The sequence below is a fragment of the Vidua macroura genome, chromosome 10, assembly GCF_024509145.1.
Source record: "Vidua macroura isolate BioBank_ID:100142 chromosome 10, ASM2450914v1, whole genome shotgun sequence".
Taxonomy (NCBI): domain Eukaryota; kingdom Metazoa; phylum Chordata; class Aves; order Passeriformes; family Viduidae; genus Vidua; species Vidua macroura.
Genome location: NC_071580.1, coordinates 575,393 through 597,478, shown reverse-complemented (window position 1 = coordinate 597,478; position 22,086 = coordinate 575,393). Strand labels below are relative to the sequence as shown.

General features: G+C 56.1%; 1 long non-coding RNA gene across 1 annotated transcript; it reads right to left on the bottom strand.

The window, feature by feature from the left end:
- Nucleotides 1-1,253: 1,253 nt before the first annotated feature.
- On the bottom strand, nucleotides 1,254-3,133 carry LOC128812165 (uncharacterized). Its single transcript, XR_008438632.1, has 3 exons — nucleotides 2,991-3,133; nucleotides 2,365-2,487; nucleotides 1,254-1,389 (listed from the first exon to the last, which is right to left on the bottom strand). It is a non-coding gene; the product is annotated as an uncharacterized LOC128812165 (long non-coding RNA).
- Nucleotides 3,134-22,086: the final 18,953 nt, after the last annotated feature.

Genomic DNA, 22,086 nt, shown 5'->3' with positions numbered 1-22,086 from the left:
TAGGAGGATGTGCTCTGCCCAGGGATGTGCTCTGCCCAGGGATGTGCTCTGCCCAGGGATGTGCTCTGCCCAGGGATGTGCTCTGCTCAGGGATGTGCTCTGCCCAGGGATGTGCTCTGCTCAGGGATGTGCTCTGCCCAGGGATGTGCTCTGCCCAGGGATGTGCTCTGTTCAGGGATGTGCTCTGCCCAGGGATGTGCTCTGTTCAAGGATGTGCTCTGTCCAGGGGATGTGCTCTGCCCAGGGATGTGCTCTGTGGGATGATGCTCTGCCCAGGGATGTGCTCTGCCCAGGGATGTGCTCTGCCCAGGGATGTGCTCTGCTCAGGGATGTGCTCTGTTCAGGGATGTGCTCTGCTCAGGGATGTGCTCTGTTCAGGGATGTGCTCTGTTCAGGGATGTGCTCTGCCCAGGGATGTGCTCTGCCTGGGGATGTGCTCTGTGGGATGATGCTCTGTTCAAGGATGTGCTCTGTCCAGGGGATGTGCTCTGTCCAGGGATGTGCTCTGCCCGGGGATGTGCCCTGTTCAGGGATGTGCTCTGTCCAGGGGTGTGCTCTGCCCAGGGATGTGCCCTGTTCAGGGGATGTGCTCTGCTCAGGGATGATGCTCTGTCCAGGGATGTGCTCTGTCCAGGGATGTGCTCTGCCCAGGGGATGTGCTCTGCCCGGGGATGTGCTCTGCCCAGGGGATGTGCTCTGCCCAGGGATGTGCCCTGTTCAGGGGATGTGCTCTGTCCAGGAATGTGCTCTGTCCAGGGATGATGCTCTGCCCAGGGGATGATGCTCTGCCCGGGGATGTGCTCTGCCCAGGGGATGTGCTCTGTCCAGGGGATGTGCTCTGTCCAGGGATGTGCTCTGTGGGATGATGCTCTGTTCAGGGATGATGCTCTGCCCGGGGATGTGCTCTGTCCAGGGATGATGCTCTGCCCAGGGGATGTGCTCTGTCCAGGGATGATGCTCTGCCCAGGGGATGTGCTCTGCCCGGGGATGTGCTCTGCCCAGGGGATGTGCTCTGCCCAGGGATGTGCCCTGTTCAGGGGATGTGCTCTGCCCAGGGGATGTGCTCTGCCCAGGGGATGTGCTCTGCCCAGGGGATGTGCTCTGTCCAGGGATGTGCTCTGTGGGATGATGCTCTGTTCAGGGATGATGCTCTGCCCGGGGATGTGCTCTGCCCAGGGGATGTGCTCTGCCCAGAGGATGATGCTCTGCCCAGGGGATGTGCTCTGCCCGGGGATGTTCTACGTGTGCTACCCTTGCCCAGGCACCTGCGGGTCCCGCTGACCTCAAGGGGAACGCTGACATGACAGAGAGACACCCTGGGGAATCTGTGGCTGCATGGAGAGGTGACAGCTGGACTGGCAGGCCATTCCTGGGGTACCAGTGTGTGTGCTGAAGGATGAATATAAAAATGCAAACACCTGAAGGCAGAAGTGCTCTGTACTGGATCCATCCTTCCCATTCTTCACCTGCAGTACTCTTGATCTGCTACTAGACACTCCAAGCTCAGATTTATAATCTGGCCTGAGACTACAATTTATTTAGTCTTCCCTGCCAGGGCAGGATTTTCCAAGATACCTGACTCATCCCTGTAACCTTTTTCTGAGTGCCATCTCATTTTTCAATGGCTCTTGGGAAGGGTGGGCCACTGAACACACACTGGTTGTGACGGGGCTGACACGGATTACGGGCACCAAGCTGCCTCCCTGCCCGGCAGGGCTGATGGGAAACCTCTGCATCCGAGCAGCCTGTGCTGTCCAGGCAGCCCATCCCTGCCCTCACGGGCAGCCTGCACCTCAGCACGGCCCTTCTGAGCCTGCTGGCACTGGCAATGGAGATCTCACATCCTGGCTACAACAGTTTGCACATTCTGCCTGCACTGCTTCAGCTGCAAAAGGTCCAAACGCATGAGTAAAGAACGAGGCAGATTTTTTCTCAGCCACTCTGTTCCATGCCTTCTTCCACAGCCAGCAAACGAGCGCCTTCCTGCTTGCCACGCCGAGCTGTTCTTATTTTGGAGCACAACATGAAGCATGTTGCATTAGCACCTTTTCCTCCATCGCTCCAGCATATGCCTGGAGCTGACTTGGTTTCTGTCTGGTAGAGCTGGAGCTGAATTCCTTCCAGCTCTGCCTCTTAATGCATTTTCTGCAAAATCTGGGATTTTATACCACTGATTTCCATTAAACTGAATGTTTTGTTCCGTTAACAGCTGATTTAACCCAAACGGATGATATATCCCTAACGAGGAGCGGAAGTGTGCTGGAGCACAAATGGAAATTCCCAGTCAGTCCAATTAGTGCTGAGCTGTTGTGGTGTGGGGGAGTGTGAAGGGAACAGGCTGCTCCTGGATCCAGCTGCTTCTACCTGTTGGTGCTGGTTTTCAGGAAGACTCAGATGCCAGTGTCTCAGGGTGTGCTGGTGCCAACAAGGGGCCCCATCCAGGCTGAGAGCTGGTGGAAAGGATCCTTGTAAATGTCACCACAACACCTGCGGGTAGAGAGGGAAAACATATACACACATACACACAGAGAGGGTTTAAGGCACGCTGCATCTCTCTCAGGAGAGCTGCTGGAAAGGACAGGCGAGCACAGAGACTGCAGGGCGAGCACAGAGCTCAAGGGAGAGCACAGAGCTTGGAGATTGAGCTGCTCTCAACTCCCCACCACAGGACACCTTACCTGCTGCAAAAATTCCTATTTCACACTTTACCTCAATTGGCTTGTGACCTACCTATTGGCTTCCGGGGAGCTTCGTTCGCCTTCACCTAAGGAAACTCTTTAGGTCAAACAACAATTTACCACATTGTTTTCCTTCTTCGGTCCCTGAAGATTCTTTTATTCCTTTTTCATGTGCCACAGAAAACAGCATCTCTTCCCAGCACTCATTTATACACCCTGCAGGCTTTCCACGGGGAGCCCAAAATACAATTTATTTCATTTTGAAATACTTCTGCCCACAGTGTATAAAACACTTTACAATATTCCACTTACAACACAGTATTCCCTTTTCCTCTTGTGAAGGGCAGGTTTCTGGTGGGCAGCTCTGCAGCAGCCCCAGGGACCCTCTGGCCCAGGGCACCACAGGAGCTGCTCCGGTGCAGAAAGGAGTTCGTGTCCCCGGGCAGCCGCGCGGAGGTGAGGGCAGCGGGAGCAGCCCTGCCGCGGATCCTCCCCCCACTGCCAGCCCCGGCCGCCGCTGTTTGCCTTTCCTCGGAAAACAAACCGGGGAAGTGGCAGCTCAAGAGCTGATAAGAATAATTAGACGTGTCCGTGGCGGATAGGACACGCAGGATGCCAGCGGGATGTGCCCGAAGGAGAACGGGAGAAAGGAGCTCGCTCTGCACAATGCCCCGACAGGAGGGGGCGGGTGGGGCCGGGCTCTGCTCCCTCAGGACAAGGGGAAAACAAACCCAGGTTGTGCCAGGGCACCCTGAATGGTGGGAAAAGTTCTTCACCCGCAGGGTTGTGCAGTGGAGTCCCCATCCTGGAGGGATTTAAAAGCCCTGTGGATGTGGCACTGGAGGACCTGAGTAAATGGTGGCATTGGCAGAGTGGGGGGACTCGAAGGTCTTGGAGAGCTTCTCCAGCCTAAATGATTCTGTGGTCCTGTGACTCAGCTCTGATGGTGTTTCTGCCCTGTGCTTGCTGTCACCCCACAATCTGGGGGGTGACAGAATCGTGCTGTGCTCCAGCCCTCCAGGAGACCCCAGTGCCTGCTGTGGCCTGGGGAGCAGCTCCCTCCCCTCCAGCACAAGAGGAGCCGGCTCCTCTCTGCATTTTGATGTCTGAGCTGACATTTTGCTGTCTGGAAAACAAAAGCTGTTCCTGGGCTCATTAACTGGATCTCACAGCACCGTGTGTGCCCCAGGGAGCCAGAGTCCCAGCAGGGTGGGAGCTTTGGGAGGCAGAAGGGCGCAGCCGTGGGCCCCTGGGAGAAGATGGTGATTCAGTGATCAGCAGTGGGGGACGAGGGCAGTGTCCAGCTCGGGAGGGGGAGCGTCCGGCAGGCCGGGCCAGTGGCCGGTGGGAGCCCCACAGAGGGCTCCCCCAGAGGGCTTTTTGCCTTATTAACATTATAAACCAACAATGATAATGGAGTCCCTTCTGTATTCCAGAATATGCAAATGGTTTGTGATAGCAGTACAGCACAGCAATAATTGGAGTTAATGGAGGTGACTTATTAATCCTAGTGGAGCAACTACACTTCCAGAGTCTAAAGATAACACAGGATCCTGGAAAACTTGTTCTAATTACAGCAGGGAGCAATCTTGCCTTCTTCCTATATGGCCATTTTAAACTGAAATTACTATTCTCAGTAGAAAATCTCTTTTGTTCAGCTCCTGGCCAAGAAAGACAATTCTGCCGAGGCAGTTTGATGGCACATTAACACTCACATTATACAATTTCCTCAAATGGCCAAGAAGACAAACAGGCCAGAAACACTGAAGATCGCATGCCAGGGGAGACAAAATTAAATATTTCAATTAAGAATTTGCTACCTAATGCATAGGGAGAATGAATGTGGAGCTGCCTCTGAGGTGCTGTGGCCAAAGCTATGACCCAGCTGACTGGTAGGGCACTAGTGAGGCATCAGTGGGACCCTGCAGGTGTCTCCTTCCAGCCCTGTGAGGTTCCTCATGTGGGCACAAATGGGGGCAGCAGCCAAGCCTGGGACAGAAGAAGTCAAACACAGCTCAGAAAACACCTGTCATTGCATCAGCATCACATCATAGCCATCATCTGCTGGTGTTCAGAATATGTTCATATTGGATTTCCCATTAAACTTCCCCTTTGGCATTTCTTTATATATTTATTTAAATGTTGGCAAAATTGTTTCTTGATGTTTTGGTGTAGATTTGATCAGGTTCATCTATCTGGTTAAAATAAGTCTTCTCGACCCTCAAAACCTCGAACTGCTAAAATCAAGCTGTTTCGGGTGCTAAACTCATAAAAGAGATGGTAAAGCTGATCTGGGAGAGTTTTTCCAAGCTGAGACAGTGGAAGCAGAGGGCAGTAACGTAACGAGAGGTGAGAGCCCAGAGCATCGCCTTTCCAGGGGCAGCTTGGATTTCCAAATCCAAGCTTTCCAGGGGCAGCCGCAAATCCAAGCTGAGGTGAGTGCTGCTGCTGCTGCTCCCCAGCCCCCGCGCTGGAGCCCCCCGGAGCTGCCATCCTTCCGCCTCTCTGCCTTCCCTGCGCTCGTTTCGCTCCCGACCGGTTGTGCTCGAGCTGCTCGGGGCAGAGCACGCCCCGCACACCCCCGCGGAGCCGGGGCTGACTCACGGCTCGGCCTCCCTGCCCGGGAAATCCGCTCTGCTTCGCCTGTGCCTGCCTTCGAGCGCCCACAGCTCCCCGTAATGATCCCCCAGCGCTGGCTCTAATGGGTCCAAAGAGCTGCTCGGGCGCTGCTTGCGCAAAGCACAGCAAACAAAGAGGAGGGAAGGTGCAGCTCTTGCCCGTGCTTCATCCCTCGCTGCCAGGGGTGAAACCCAAGTGGTCCTGGGAGGTGGAGCCCCCGTGCCCTTCGTGCCCGCAGCACCAGCTCGGCCTGCCCCTTCCTCACGTCGGTTTGCCTTTTTGCAACCTGCCCTCCCTCACTCCCTCCCATTCCTGCCCGAAGGGTCTAATTAGGGGAAGGAATGGCCACGAAAATACCAGTCATGGAAATGGGAATCAAATTGTTCAGTTTAGCGCTGTCACATAATGAATCCTGGATTTTTTAGCCTGATGCCAATTCTCACTTTTATTTTATTTCTGGAATAGATGAAAATGCAGTAATGACAAAGAAGTGTCAGGAGTTTAAAATAAGCTTTAAAAGCCCCCTTTTCTGAGCTCTCTTCCAACAGGTTTGAAGCAGATGGGGGTAGGAGCACCTTGAGCAACACCTCTGCACTGCTATCTCCACAGCCAGATCTTTTTATCCCTTCCCAGCTCTTGTTCCCTCCCTCATTATCCTGCAGCTTTCTCTCCCCGGCTGCTCTGGCCTCCTTCCTCCCGGAGCTCTGTGTGGGGCACGGTCACCCCTCATTACCGGGGTGCTCTGGCTGCTCCCTGTCCTGTCCCCTGGGCAGATGAATGTTTTCCTGTCTCAGAGCACTTGGGCACCTCCACCCTGACCCCAGGGACACTTCTGTCTGCACACAACAGCTGAAGGTGAAACTCAGCAGCTCGCAGTGATGGTGAGGAAGGAGGTGATGCCAGGGAGCAGACACAGAGACACATCGGTACCTGAATGAAACCCCCTGAAGCTAATCCTGCAGGACAAAGGAATGCCAGCTCAGCCCTCACTGGAAGCAGACCCCCTGGCACTCCTCACCAAGGCCATTTCCAGCACGAGGGGCAGCCTCTGAAGTGCAGCTTTAGCTGGAGCTGCACAAGCTGCAGCCCTGCAGTGCTGGGGTTGGCCCTGCTGCAGAGGCCCCTCTGTCCACCCGCATTCCCTCCTGCCTGTTGAAATGCCAAGCACGAATGAACTCATCTGGTTTGCACCCTGAGCCATGGCCCTCTGCACCCTGCCGTGGCACTGGGAGCCCCACTCCCCCTGTGGCAGCAGGACTTGGCACCCACACCCAGGTGAGGCCGGTGCCCAAGGCAGGCACATCCTCCCCTGCTGCCCTTCAGCCTCTGCTCGCCTGTGCTAATGCTTTCCATCCCTTAATGACTGATTGTTTATCCAGCTCTTAAGGGATTAACCTTTGTCTTTTCAATTTGGAGCTTCAGGAGCTTATTCCATGAGCCCAGTCTAAAAATGTACCGGGGAAAAAAAATCACTGGCATAGATAATCCTTTTTATAACCTCTAGAATTTGACTGAAAGAACCCACTGTTAAGGAAAAATACATCTGTTAATGTTCCAACATGAGTGAGCCTGGTTGTTGTTGTACAAACCTTTTAAAGCTATTAATGATTGATTTTAAAGTCTCATATTTGGGGGAGGGGGGGAAGCAAGATCAGCACTGACTTAGAGCCAGAGCAAACTGGGGGGTGGGAAGGCAAAACCTCCTCTGTGAGTTTCTCTTTGCTGCTTCGATTTCTAAATGAGGTAAAATCAATTATAAATGGGGCAGGTAAAAGAACTGCACTCCCAGATCTGCAGGGATGGATCTGATAAGGATCAGCACCAAACCATTCTGTGTCATGGGGGTTTTTTAGAGCAGCCCATCCTTCATGCCCAGAAGCAGCACCCTGGCACAGAGCTCACTGGGTTTTCCTTGGCAGACTGACTCCTCTATGCCTGACACTTCCATTGCAAACTATGGATTCAGGTGTTTTATCCTGTTCTGGTGAGAAGCCCGATGGACAGCCTGCACAGGAGCTAAGTTCTGATTTAGCCCAAAAAATGGGCACAGGTGGGAGGAGCAGGAAGTGCTCAGCAGCAGCAACCCCACCCAGTGTGCTGCATCCAGCCTGGGGCCTGCAGCACAGAGAGGACGTGGAGCTGCTGGAGCAAACCCAGAGGAGACCATGGAGATGCTCTGGAGAATGGAGCCCCTCTGGAGCCAGGCTGGGGGAGCTGGGGGGGCTCACCTGGAGAGGAGCAGCTCCAGCGAGAGCTCAGAGCCCTGCCAGGGCCTGAAGGGGCTCCAGGAGAGCTGGAGAGGGGCTGGGGACAAGGGATGGACACAGGACACAGGGAATGGCTTCCAGAGCCAGAGAGCAGGGATGGGTGGGATATTGGGAATTGGGAATTGTTTCCTGGGAGGGTGTGAGGCCCTGGCACAGGGTGCCCAGAGCAGCTGGGGCTGTCCCTGTCCCCTGGCAGTGCCCAAGGCCAGGCTGGGCAGGGTTTGGAGCAGCCTGGGACAGTGGGAGGTGTCCCTGCCATGGCAGGGGGGCCCTGGGTGGGATTTAAGGTCCCTCCCAAGCAGTCTGGGTGTCTGTGATTTCCAGGGTCAGGGCGTGCTGACTGGCCCAGAGGTGCTGCAGCTGCCCTGTCCCAGCCCCGTCCCCGGGGCTGGCCTGGCTGCCAGCAGTGGCACCAGGAGGGGAGGGCAGAGCCACCAAGCTGCCCGTTTTCAGCCCAGCCTGGTTTGCTCAGCTGGCTCAACAGCGTGTGAGTGATGAGGGAGCGCTGAGCAGAGGGAGCAGGGCTTTTGTCTCCCGCTGTGTTTGTGCTGTGCCTGGCAGGAAGGCACACTCCACGCTGTCTTAATGGAAGTAAATTCCTCCCTGGTACAGGTGCTAATGAGGCTTCGTCTGTTTGGCTAAGGGAGCTGCCTCGGGAGCCCTGCCAAGTCCCCTTGGCCTGGCTGCAGCCAAGGAAGTAGCAGCCACAGCGAGGGCTTAGTTCTGCTGTAAAGTAATGAGGAGTGGGATCAGCCTGCCCAGCTCACTGGCCAAATAATGAGATCGCATCTCTGAAGTCAAAATCTGGTGGCTCAGTGAACTAATTCTATGTAAACGGACAGGTCTAATGACTTTTCTAGGAGCCATTTCTAGAAACAGTGGGGGTGCACATGTCCTGCTCTGCACTGCAGAGCTGCGGTGGCTGCTCGGGGTCCTCCTGCCCCAACCCCCGGCCCCTGAGCCCTGTGGCTGCCGCGGTTCCGGGTGATGGTGCAGGTGAGGTCACACGTGGACCCCTGGGTGACAGGATGCCCCTGAGGTCTGGCGGTGTCTGCTGCCCGAGGAGCACCCGAGCACTGGGCAGGAGCCTCCTGCCCTCGGGTGTGGGAGCAGAGCCCGCTGCTGCCGAGGGGTGCCCATGCCAGCCCCGCTGCTGCCGGGCTGCTGGGCACCACAGATGGATGGATGGATGGATGGATGGATGATGGATGGATGGATGATGGATGGATGGATGGATGATGGATGGATGGATGGATGGATGGATGATGGATGGATGGATGATGGATGGATGGATGATGGATGGATGGATGATGGATGGATGGATGGATGATGGATGGATGGATGGATGGATGGATGATGGATGGATGGATGGATGGATGGATGATGGATGGATGGATGGATGGATGGATGGATGGATGATGGATGGATGGATGATGGATGGATGGATGGATGGATGGATGGATGGATGATGGATGGATGATGGATGGATGGATAGATGGATGATGGATGGATGATGGATGGATGGATGATGGATGATGGATGGATGGATGGATGGATGGATGGATGGATGGAGGGATGGATGATGGATGGATGGATGGATGGATGATGGATGGATGGATGGATGGATGGATGATGGATGGATGGATGGATGATGGATGGATGGATGATGGATGATGGATGGATGGATGGATGGATGGATGGATGATGGATGGATGGATGGATGATGGATGGATGGATGATGGATGATGGATGGATGGATGATGGATGGATGATGGATGGATGGATAGATGGATGATGGATGGATGGATGATGGATGATGGATGATGGATGGATGGATGGATGGATGATGGATGGATGATGGATGGATGGATAGATGGATGATGGATGGATGGATGGATGGATGATGGATGGATGGATGGATGGATGATGGATGGATGGATGATGGATGATGGATGGATGGATGGATGGATGGATGATGGATGATGGATGGATGATGGATGGATGGATGGATGGATAGATGGATGGATGATGGATGATGGATGGATGGATGGATGGATGGATGGATGGATGGATGGATGGATGGGGGATGGATGGATGGATGATGGATGGATGGATGATGGATGGTTGATGGATGGATCCATGGATGGATGATGGATGGATGGATGATGGATGATGGATGGATGGATGGATGGATGGATGATGGATGGATGGATGATGGATGATGGATGGATGGATGGATGGATGGATGGATGGATGATGGATGATGGATGGATGATGGATGGATGGATGGATGGATAGATGGATGGATGATGGATGATGGATGGATGGATGGATGGATGGATGGATGGATGGATGGGGGATGGATGGATGGATGGGGGATGGATGGATGATGGATGGATGGATGGATGGATGGATGGATGATGGATGGATGGATGGATGGATGGATGGGGGATGGATGGATGGATGATGGATGGATGGATGATGGATGGATGGATGGATCCATGGATGGATGGATGGATGGATGGATGGGGGATGGATGGATGATGGATGGATGGATGGATGATGGATGGATGGATCCATGGATGGATGATGGATGGATGGATGGGGGATGGATGGATGATGGATGGATGGATGGATCCATGGATGGATGGATGGATGGATGGGGGATGGATGATTGGATGGATGGATGGATGGATGGATGGATGGATCCATGGATGGATGGATGGATGGATCCATGGATGGGTGGATAGATGGATGATGGATGGATCCATGGATGGATGATGGATGGATGGATCCATGGATGGGTGGATGGATGGTTGATGGATGATGGATGGATCCATGGATCCATGGATGGATGGATGGATGGTTGATGGATGGATCCATGGATGGATGGTTGATGGATGGATCCATGGATCCATGGATGGATGGCAGCACCTCCCCAGCCTGGCACGTCAGCCTGGACCCAGCAACCTGAGAGAGAGGCCAGGCTTGCTGAGCCCCAAAGCCAAAGCAGTGATTCTGAGGTTGCAGCCGTGTGCTGCCCTCCAGGCTGCTGCCCATCGGTCTGGGCAGCAGAGCAGAGAGACCAGCCCTGTCACAGCGGTGTCCCTGCCGTGTCCCTGCCCTGTCACAGCAGTGTCACAGCCATGTCCCTGCTGTGTCACAGCAGTGTCACAGCCATGTCCCTGCCGTGTCCCTGCCGTGCCCCTGTGGTGCCACTGCTCCCTCGCCCCCTCCCCGAAGCACAAACCCCAGCAGCAGCCCCTGGCCGAAGGCATTCCGCTGTAGCAGCAGTACCCCATGCCCTGATTCCTGGAGCAGCAGCTGCTCTTTCGTGAGAAAATCGCGTGTCTGGTAAACACTGATGAGAGGATAAGGGGGCAAGGAGAAAGGTCAGACCCAGAGCCTTCTGTCACGCTGGAGGTTGTGTAGGAAACATAAAACCTGCCTTTTACAGCTCCCTGACAAGCATCTTCCCCACGCCTGCCCTGCATGCCAGGTCCCCATGCCATGTGTTTAAACCTCATCCCTTTTTCTGTGCTTTTCTCTAGTGGGTAAAACCTGATTTTTAAAAATTATTTCTTAGCACTGATTAATATTAAAGCACATCTCCTTAGGGGCTGTTTAAAAAAAATGCAGAGCCTTTGGTGGAGGGTGGGGGGAAACACTAAAGTGCACCAAACCACACAATTTAATTTATATTTTCCTGTTTAAATTAATGCAGAGTTTTAAAGGGATGTTTAAAGCCAGGGCAAAGAACTCTCTGGTGGTGTTAACTGGGCCACTCAGAGCGACTGGGCTTTAGCAGAGAAGTGCACGAATAAATGTGCTGTTCTAGCAGAGATCACAGAGCAGGCAGCGAATCCTCTCAGTGAAAGCACAGAGAAATGACAGGCTCGTGGTTATTGACTTTGGGGTTTGAAATGAAATTGCAGCAATTATTTTGCTCTTGTGAACAAGAAACGCAGAATTAATAGAATTCACGGGAGATGAATATTCAGTTATGCTGGGTTAGGGGGGGCTGTGGTGTTGTCAGCGGGTGCTAAAGCAAAGAAACAAACATTCCTTGGGAGAGCTGGGGCCGGGGCCGGGCTGGCCGAGGCTCCGTCCCTGCAGCTCCTCAGCGCCTCTGGCAGCCCCGGGGCCGCGGCAGCTTTGCAAGGACAAATCCAGCTGGTGGCACCCGGCTCACGGATCCACCTGCTCGGGGTGGGTTAGGTAATGTCCTGCCCCCTCCCCACAGCCAGAGCCCCCCAGGTGCCCCCGAAGGGCACAGCCACACGGGCGGGTGAGGAGGGCACCGCAGGGCACAGCCACCCCACCCAGCACACGGTTCCACACGCCGAGGCTGCAGAAATCCTGCCTTAAATAAGCCAGGACTAAGGGATTTACAGCTACTCTGCAGCCAGCCCTGCCCACCCTGCCCCAACCCCGCAGCTCTGCCGTTTAAGGGAGATCAAGGGCAAGACTTCTTTTTCCAGCTCACAGCTCTGCATTAGGAAAGACACAGGTGAAGATTTTTGAAAGCATTTTCTGCTGATAATGAAAAGGTTGGTTTTGGTCTGTTTTTGAAGGCAACAAACTACCACATGGCAGAAACAAATGGGAGAAAATTATCTTAGAACCAGTAAAATGCGCCAAAATTGGTTTATTCTGGTGCTTGCAAGGTCCTTGAGCAGCCTGTCTGTGTTTTGTCCCGGCACTGCTGATCCTCAGTGCCCCGTGTGTGCCAGGCCCTGCATGGAACGAGGACAGAGCCAGGCCAAGGGAGGGGGTGCAGCAGAGCCAGGCAAAGCCTGTCCTGCAGGGAGGGATCGGGCCCGAGGGAGGCTCCCGGTGCAGGTGTGGCACGGGGCACATGCCCTGGGACCCTCCCCTCAGGGTGTCCTCCCCCTCCTCACCCATCCCAGCTCCCGGGTGCCCATCCTGACACCCTCCTGCACGAGCAAAGCGTCCTGGCAGAGGAGATTAAATCCCTTTGGTAGGGAAATAGGAGGGGAAAAATTAAATATAAATATAAATATAAATATAAATATAAATATAAATATAAATATAAATAGAAATAGAAATAGAAATAGAAATAGAAATAGAAATAGAAATAGAAATAGAAATAGAAATAGAAATAGAAATATAGATAGAAATAGAAATAGATATATGTTTTATATACAAATATATGTTATATATATATTGTTATATATGTGTGTTTCCTATATATATATTCATTTAGGTTCCCACAGCCTTGCAGAGGAGGCATCAGAACAGCACAAGCAAATGTGTTTACAGCTTCACGCTTAAATTTGAAACGTGTTTCTAACCTGACATCTGTGTATTTTCAGCCCTTTCCAAAGCTCTTGTTTTGCTTTCTATGGCTTCTGCTTCATTATTCTAATTTAATAAAGCCGCAGTGAAGGCAGAGTGCCGACTCTTTGTGGCTAATGAAAGACATTGATTTGTTTGTACTTCTTGTTATAGATTTTTCCTAATTACAGGCATTTTTCAGAGGCAGTTGAAAAAATAAATGAGCAGCTGGTTTGAATGTGCAACCTATTATTGTATTTCCTAGAGCTGCAGAAGAAGTGTTAACGCTCACAGCGGGATGGTTTTCAGTGGAGGAGGGCAGAAAAGGTATTTTCCAGGTGGGAGTCCACTCACCAGTCCCTTCCTTCCTTCCTTCAGTGCTGCTGTCAAGAAAGGCTGCAGAATTGCCTTTTTCTGTCCCAGCAGCTCCAAGGGTGGCCCCTGGGCCCTCCCAGGGAGCCTCGCAGAGCAGGGGCAGGGAGGAAGAGGAGCAGCATCCCTGGGGATGTGGGAGTGGCTGGGAATGGGCAAACGAGTGCCCAGGGGCCGGGTGAGCACGGATGGGATGGAGAACAGAGCAGGAGCCTGGGTGCAAGGTGCTGTTCAAAGGCAATTGGAACGGGGGGAACAGAGGCAGGGGGATGAGCAGCACACCCAGAGCCTGCCCAGAGACCCTCCGAGACCCCTGGCACGGCCTGTGCTGGCCACGGGGCCCAGCCTGGCACCGCAGGCCCTGCTGCAGTGACAGGGACCTGTGGCTGCCAGGGGCTCTGGCAGCCACAATCAGAACCCCCTCCTCACAAACGCCAGGGCAGCTCCCGTGGGACCCATCACACCATCCACAAAAGGGCTTCCCATGAAATGCTGGTGGGAATGTTTCCCCAGGTACACGCAGGCTTTTCTCTCCGAGCAGTGGTGTCATGCACTCGACAGTGGAAATTCCAGCCCCCGGCAGCCCTTGCACCACGGAGCTCTGGCTGGGGCAGGACCTGGGCAAAGCCAAGGCAGCTCTTCCCTCCCACTGCTGCTGCAGCCTGGCCACCTCTTGTCACACTGGAAATCACACGCGTGTTGCAAAACTATTGCTAAACTCTGGAAACCCGTCCAAGTCCCAGTCCCTACACGTTTGAGTCATGCTCCCAACAAAGGCTGCTTTTCCTGTGAAAACAAACCACTACACACTTCTCCACCCCTAGGCAGGAGGAGCTGTGGAGGTGGCTTTGTTTGTTTGTTTGTTTGTTGGTTTGGTTTTTTTCTTGGAGAAACCATTTAAGACTTGAATGAAAACAAAGATCTATTTGGAGCCGGTTCTCTTTACTAGGGCAAATTAGGAAAAAGTTGGATTTTAACCCAAACCATTGACATTTTGCCCTGGCAATGTGCTGTGGAAGGGCACAGCACAGGACTCCTGCCAGCGCTTGGCAGCTCTGCCTCTTCCCTGCCCAAATTTCTTTCAGAGCAGCAGAATAGCAGCACCAGGGTCAGGAAGGGGCTGCTGTTGGAATTCCCTGCAGCAAGGAGCCTCAGGTGGCAAAGAGAGCGAGGTGCAGAGGAAAGGCTGAGCTTTCCCTGAAGGCAGGGCCTGGGAGCCCTCCCCTCGGGCTCCCACAGCCCCAGGCCCCCCAGGACACAGCCCGGGCTCCCTGGGGGCAGGGGGGCTTTCACTGCCTTGGGCTGAGCTGCAGCACGAGTGGGAGGAGCAGGGGTCACTTTGCCAGCATCTGTGACAGAAGCAAAAATAATCCTGTCGCTCCCACATCATGAATTCCTTAGCATGATTCATTTGAAAGCAGAATTAATTCCAGTGGGGCTGGCCACGAAGGCTGTTGCAATCAAGAAGTGGAGGCAGGAATGCTGGTGGGAGGGCAGGAGCTTCCAGAGGGGAGCCTGGCCACTCGCAGGGAGCAAATCCCTGCGCCTGCCCCTGCTTCAGCTTCCTGGTGAGCACACGAGGATGAGCCAAATGGACCACCCTGGCAGAACACGTGGAAGTGCAGACCTGAAAAGGATTGTAAAAGACCTGAATCTACTGCTGCAGGAGTACCGAACTTTAAAACTCCCTTGTGACTGTCAGTGAGCCCGAAGCTCAGGGCTGCACTCACAGGTCGGGTCCTGTGGTGGGGCCCTCTCCAGCCTCGGCAGAGGAACAGGAGGAGTCACAAAGGAGCAGAGGAGGAAAAGTCCTCAGAAGTCCGGTTTGAAAATAAGGAAACAGCATTGTCAGCTCCTTCAAAGACTCCTTGGCTGCCTCAGGGTGTGTGCAGCCAAATCCTCTGGGTTTGCTGCCGGGGTGTCAGTGCCCTTGCTGCTGCTGCTGCTGGGGATGAGCGGCAGGATGAGGTGACAGGACTCAGCCCTGCTGAAATATTTTGAGACCGAGAGAGCCTCCCCTCTGCTCCCTCCCCACCAGAGCATCCGGAGAGGCCGCGGCTGGCAGGGGCAGGAAGCGGATCCGCTCTCTGGTGCCTCCTGCTCGCTGCAGCCTGACCACAAACGCCGTGCGGGCGCTCCTCCTCCGGAGCTGGGAGGGCACCGGGGACGGGGGGAGCCCGGTTCCCCTGCAGCATCTGTTTCCTATTCCAGCTGGCACCAAAAAAAAAACCCTGGGTTCCCCCCGCTCTCAAATTCAGTGGGGGTCTCCCACATGGAATCAGAACAGATTCCCGGCAGGGCGCTGCCCGGGGAGCAGCCCCAGCGCTCGCTCAGGACAGCACCCCAAGGTACCTGGTAGGTACCCCAGCCCCGGGGCACAAACACAGCAGTCAAAGAGGAGCCAGGAGGCTCAGCTCACTGCTCAGCCCATCTCTGTCCCCTCAGCGCCTCCAGGATCCCGGCCTCCTCTCCCTGGACGTGCCATTCCTGCCATCACACAGCTGACGCTGGAAGCTGCACCTCGTTTTGCACATGAGCTTGATCTGACTCAGATTCACAGCCAGCTCTCTGCAGAGGAGCCACCTTCCCCCTCACAGCCTGAGTGGAGTCTGGGCTTGAGCCAAGCTGCTAGAGCAGAACCAGAGCCTTTGTGCTCTCTGCTCTTTCCTTGTTATCCCAGGTGAAGGAGTTCAGTGGCAACTGTCTGGGGTGGTGTTTTGTTTGGTTTGGGGTGTAAGCACATAGTTTTTATTACTTGAACAATAAAGAGAAGATTGCAGTCCTCACAGAGCTGGCAGCCCGGCCTGCAGGTGCCCATCCCCTCAGGGAGGGCAGAAACGTGGCAGCACACGGCTCCCATAGCCTGCAGCCTGCTGCTGGGCCAGCTCCCTCCGTGCCCTTTCACTTTGCCTCTGGAAGCTGCTCTTGTGCCGTGGGCCAGGCCCCCTGAGCCCCACGCAAGTGGCTGGGCTGAGAGGGCCTGTGCTGACCCCCAGAGCGGGTTGGGGAGTGGGGACACAGGGAATGGGGGCACTGGGGTGGGGCTGTCCCACCTCCCCAGGCACCAAAAGCAGCTTCTCCTCTCCCTGCCCGCAGCCCAGCTTCCGCAGCACGGCTGCCCCGGCTGCCCCGTGCCTTTCCTGGGCAAAGTGGAGCCTCACTGCTGCCTTGGGGGCTCCGAGCTGGGGCACACCCCCTGCCCAGCACCCCTAACTCGGCACAGGCTGCCAGGGCTCGGTGCCACGGGTGAGGAAGAGCAGGAGCTGCTGCTGCAGCATCCTCAGCCGGGATGGCTGGCACCCAGAGGGCGTGAGGGCTCTGCTCCTGCCCTGCCCCACACATGGGGTGTGTGGGGATGGCCGTGGGCAGGGGCTGCCTCAGGAGCTGAGAGCCTGCAGCACCCCCTGCCCTGACACTGGGATCTCCCTGGGGTTCACGGGCTGGTCAAACAATCTCCATTCCTGGAAGTTCCCAAATGGTTTTCAAGGCCTGAGAAAAGTGATCCTTAATAGCTCCCTTTTTATCAGAACTTCTGGTCATTTGTGCCAAAGCCTTTGTTGACATTTTGTAATTCTTTTATTTATAAATTCCCTTCCCTCCACCTCAGGCTCTGCACAAACAGCTGTTCCACACAAACAGCTTTGCAAGCGGAGCTCTGTCTCCCTGGCTGAGTTATCATACTTCCCCTGGATACAGGCCTGCTTAATAATTAACGACTTTTTAAATTTACTGGAATATGGTATGGATTCCTCCGGTGCACTGAGGGAACCCAGCCCTGGGCCCAGCTCTCGGGTGGGAGCTGGGAGATGAGTGCTCCATCCCGGGGGTGGGCAGAGCCAGCTCCCGGCAAAGCCTCATTCCTGCCGGAAGGCCACACTTTTCTTTTTTTTTAATTTCCACTTCCTGCAGCTCTGGGGAGCAGCTCTCAGCCATGGAAAACCAGCGGATGTTTAAAAAAAGACACCGAGCCGCGGAGTCACCGAGCGCGGGGCTTTCCCAGCCGCTCCTGCCTCTCCTCAGGCTGTCCTGCCCAAGCCCCGCGCCAGCCGCACCCGGAGGCGCTGCCGCCCACCAGAGGAGCCCCGGGGCCGATTTGCTGTCCCCAGAGGGGCTCGGAGTGTCCCTGGGACAGGCCGGGGGCTCTGCCCTGCAAGCGCAGCCCGCAGCAGCCGCGGCCGGCCCGGCAGAGCTGCTGCCGCAAGCCCGGCACATCGGCATTCCTCTTCCCTGGGCAGTTCTGACGTGTTTTGAAGTGAGCTGCGAAGCTTTTGCATTCATAGTTGCTATTCGCTATTTTGAGTCGAAATATTAATTTTTTTTCATGTCGAGTAGTGTTAAACCCGAAGTGCTGGAGCATGGCAGTGCTTCAAGCTGCTAACAACATTCTACTCTGAAATGTACCCATAAATAGGAAAGACTGGATAAATTATACTGTACAGCTCCATAAAACTGACATAAACCCATAAGCAAAACTAACAGGGAAGAAAACCTCTCCTCAGCAAAGCTTATCTGAGTCCTTTAATTCTCATCTCCAAGTCTTTCCTCGTTTAACCTTGGTTTTAAAAGACCTTTGAAAGTTTATCCTTTTTTTTTTCCCTTTCTTAAAATAGTTCCAGTTCCATGCAGTTTTGCAGAGTGAGTGACAGAATTTCTCCTCTCTCATTGCATTTACTCCCCTGCTAGTGACAAATAATGCCAGGTAAACCTGGCATTCAGCCTGGCTGGGGAAAAACCAGTGGGGCAGTCGGAGCTGGAGCTGCCCCTCGGCTGTCCCACAGCGGGGCTGTCCCCACCCTCGACTCAGAGCATGTCCTGAAGGCTGTCCGAGCACGGCAGCCGCGCAGCACGGCCGGTCAGGTGGTTCTGCTTCCTCCCCCGACAAGGCATCGCGCATTTTTGCGTTACCGCAGCAGTTTCTGCCCCAGGGCTGTGCCCAGCACGGCTCAGGGATGCGGCTGCGGGAGGCGCTGGGGGCCCGGTGAACATCACCTCTGCCGGGCGCCGCTCCGCTGCTGCCTCCCGGCCCCGGGCACGGGGACCGGCCCCGGGCACAGGCACCGGCCCCGGGCACAGGGACCGGCCCCGGGCACAGGGACCGGCCCCGGGCACAGGCACCGGCCCCGGGCACAGGGACCGGCCCCGGGCACAGGCACCGGCCCTGCCCCGCGACCCCCGGGCCGGCCCGGCTGGAGCAGCCCGGGAGGAGCAGCCCCGGCGCTGGGCTGGGCTCTCCTTGGGCTGCTCGGCCGCTTTGGCGTTTCTGTCGGTGTTGACTCCCTCAGCTGCCCGCAGGCACAGCAAAGGGAGCTGCTGTGCTCTTCCCCCCCGAGCTGCGAGCTGCAGCCGCTGTCCGGGCCCTGCAGCCCCGCTGGCCCCGGCCAGGGGAGCTCCCCAGCTCATGGACAGATCCCCTCGCTCTCGCGGCCTCTGTAACCCAGCAGGAGCCCACAATGAACATTTAATTAAAGCAGATCCCCACGTGATTTGAAAACAATTTTTTTCTAATTACAGTGCATCAGAATTATATTTTTAATGAATTGTACGATGCTGTGGTGATCCACTTCCAAAGCTCAGGAGCACATAGATGTTCATTTTCTCATCTCCGTTTTTTTTTTTTTTTTTTCACCCTGAACAAACGCACAAAGACAACAAGCTGCCTGTAGAAACAGCCCCTGGCCGGGGTGATGCCCACAGAAGGGCTCAGGCATTGCGGGATCAGCACCACCCGTCCCGGCTGGCGCTGGGGGCCCAGCACCGCGTGGGGAACCCGTGCGGGAGCGCCCCGCTGGCTCCGTCCGTGCCAGGGCTGCTTCCAAACGCTTCGCTGCGGGTTTGGGGTGTCGGACCAGACCGCAGTGACCCCGCAGCCCGCCCCAGCACTGAGCGCTGCCCGCAGCACAGCGGGGGCTGGCTCCGAGCAGAGCCCACCCCTCCCGCACCCCGGTCCAGCCTGGGAGGAGAAGAGGCACCAGAAAGCCCTGGCTGCAAAGCCGCAGGACGAAGTAGCAGCTCCGCCGTGGTTTTAATGCTCCTCTCCTGTTCCTTCTGGGGAGAGGGTGGAGCGCAGCCCCGTGTCAGCCCCCACCGAGGCACCCCGGCTCCCGCAGCACCCCCGAGCGAGCTGGGCAGCGGCACACGCCGTTCCGGGAATGGCAGCAGCACGCGGTGGGAAGGCACCGCGCACGGAGGCTGGAGCCGCTCCACGCCTGGCGAGGAGACAGCTGGGCCTCCTCCGGACCGGCAGAACGGGGCTGACTCAGCTCCCGGCGCCGCAGAGCCGCGCGTGGGGCTCCACGTGCCCGCACAGCCCGCGGGGCTCGGCCCCGCTCGATCCCCGGCTGAGGATCTCGGGCCCCGGGGCTCGGCAGCGTCCCGAGGAGCAGCGAGCAGCGCCCGGCAGGCACAGCTCTGCCAAAGGCATTCCCAGCTTGGCACGGGACCTGTTCCCCCGGCAAGAAGAGACACGAAGCCGCTGACACGTTTCTTCCTGTTCCCATTGAAAACTGCGTCGGAGCAAGGCTGAGAGAAGTCGTGTGCTGGGTTTAACAGATTTCTCCACAGAATGAGGCTTCGGCTCCGGAGGGGAGGATGGGAGGGTTTAAAAAATTAATACAAAATTCTGTTTGCCCGAGAGTACTGTCACAGCACACTCGGACAGGCTGCCAGGTCCCTCACCGACTCCTCCTGGCCTGCAGGAGTCTGAGCTGGTGCCACCTGGAAAGCAGCAGTTTGGTTTGTGTGATCATTAATACCCACTGCATCGGGAAAGGTTTTACAAATCAAGTACAAGAAAATGTTGCCCATCTGTTATGAGTGGGAACCTTCAAACTGCAGCATCACAAGCTATCACCCAGGACTGTGGGGAGAGAAAAAGGAGGGAAGCAGAGAAAAAGGGTTGGAGGTTTGTCCCTTCCCTGCTGCGTGCCCGCCTGGCTGCAGGCTGGGGGACACTGACTGCCCTCGGGGCTGGGGCTGGCAGCTGCCAGGGAGGGAGCACTGCAAGGTGCTGCAGCAGGGAGAAGTGCAAAATGCCAGGAAATACCCAGAATAGGAAAGGCCCAGGCTCCAGCGGTGAACGCGGCATGACACGGGAGAGGCACGGCAGACGGAGCAGGGCTCTGGCAGTTCCTGGCACGGGGTGCTGCCCGTGGGTCGCTGCCTTGCACCTGCATGTTAGGGCATCTCAGGGCGTGGGGCCGGCCCCATCCTATCCCATCCTGTCTGATCCCGTCCCTGCTGTGCCGTCCCCACAGCAGGGTGGCAGCGCTCGCCCCGAGCAGCCCCAGCTGCCCTGCTCACCTGCGAGCGAGCCGGGGCTGCAGGAGCCCGGGGGTGGCTCAGGATGCAGGGTGGCACCCAGGGGAGCCGGGGGCAGCCCCGCGGGGCTCAGCCGCGGGCACTGGGCACGGCCCCGTCTCCCTTCCCGTGACAAACGAGGGGCTCTGCCGGCATCTGCCGAGCGGCGGAGCCGCGTGTGTGAACTCGCAGCTGGATTACGTTTTTGCTGCCCTGGAAGCAACGTGATGCCTGAATTCCTGAGCGAGAAAACAGATTGGGAAACAGAAGATTGCTCAATGCACCTGCTGGTGAGTCAGGAGGCACAGACCCGGCACGGGGGTACCCAGAGGCAGCAGGGAACGACCCTGGGGGGACAGCCCCTCACTCTGGCAGAGAATTGGCACTCCAGGCTCGGCTCTGGCCTGAGCCCTGGCCTGAATCACTGCCGAGGGTTCAGGGAATTCCCAGGGCGCTGGGCTGGGTTTGGCACCCGAGTTCTGTCCCCAGGGCCAGAGCTGTCCCAGCCAGCAGCATCCTGCAGCCCCAGCCTGCCCTGGTGACACAAGCACGGCCAGGAAGGGCCTGCCCTGGGCAGCTGTGGCCGGGGGCTCACAGGAACGGGGGGGCTCAGCAGCTTCACTAGCAAAGGTGCCAGGCCAGTGTCCGTGTTTGCCAACACCCAGCCACAGGAGGCTCCTCCAAAGGAAAATGACATGGATAAACCCCATGAAAGGGCAACCAGACCCAGGGTGTGCATCTCACAGCAGAGAGACACGACCTCCAAACAGTGTGGAGGCATTTTGGAGAACAGACACAAAGTGACTGACACCGGCTATGGAGAGAGGTCAATACAGGCGGGCAGGGGGACCCTCGAGAAGGAATGCTAGTAGAGGCTCAGGGACCCCCCAAAAGTTTTATAGGGCAAGTTGGATTTTGTGACTTCCCTCCAGCTCTCTCCTGTGAGCTGCTCCTCTTTCCTCTCTATCTGTGCATCTATTTTAGGATGAAGTTTTCACTTCAGCACAGATGTTCAGAACTGGGTTTCATGCAGTAACAGTATGTTCACATCATTTTCCTTTTTGCACCAGAAACCACGAACTGAGGAGCTGGAGCCAGCAGCAGCTGGCAGAGCTGGTAAGTGACACTGGGCACATCCCCCCCCTTTGCTTACAGCTCCCGATGCCACGGGCACGGTGGCCACCACGGTGGCCAGGCCCCTCGGCCACCACGTGTCGGGGTGTCCTGGCAGCAGCCCCGGCTGCGGCACCGCTGCCACCCTCAGGCAGAGCCGGCCCCCAGGGTGTGAAATCAGCCTCTGCCAGAAGAGCCCGTGAGCACCGGGCAGCGAAGGGAGTGTGGAAGGCGAGGGCATCGGAAGAGTGTGGGAGCGGGAGGGAAAGGACCAGAGAGCCCCTCCACAGCCACGGGGCTCTGGGGCTGGGACCACAGCCAGGGGCGTGATCGGCTCCGTTTGGGTGGGAAATAGGCTGTTTTAAAAATTACAACTAATATCTGGCTGCAAAAACACCCTCAGAATTATTCTGTTTCCTTCTTCCTGCAACCATTTCCTGCCT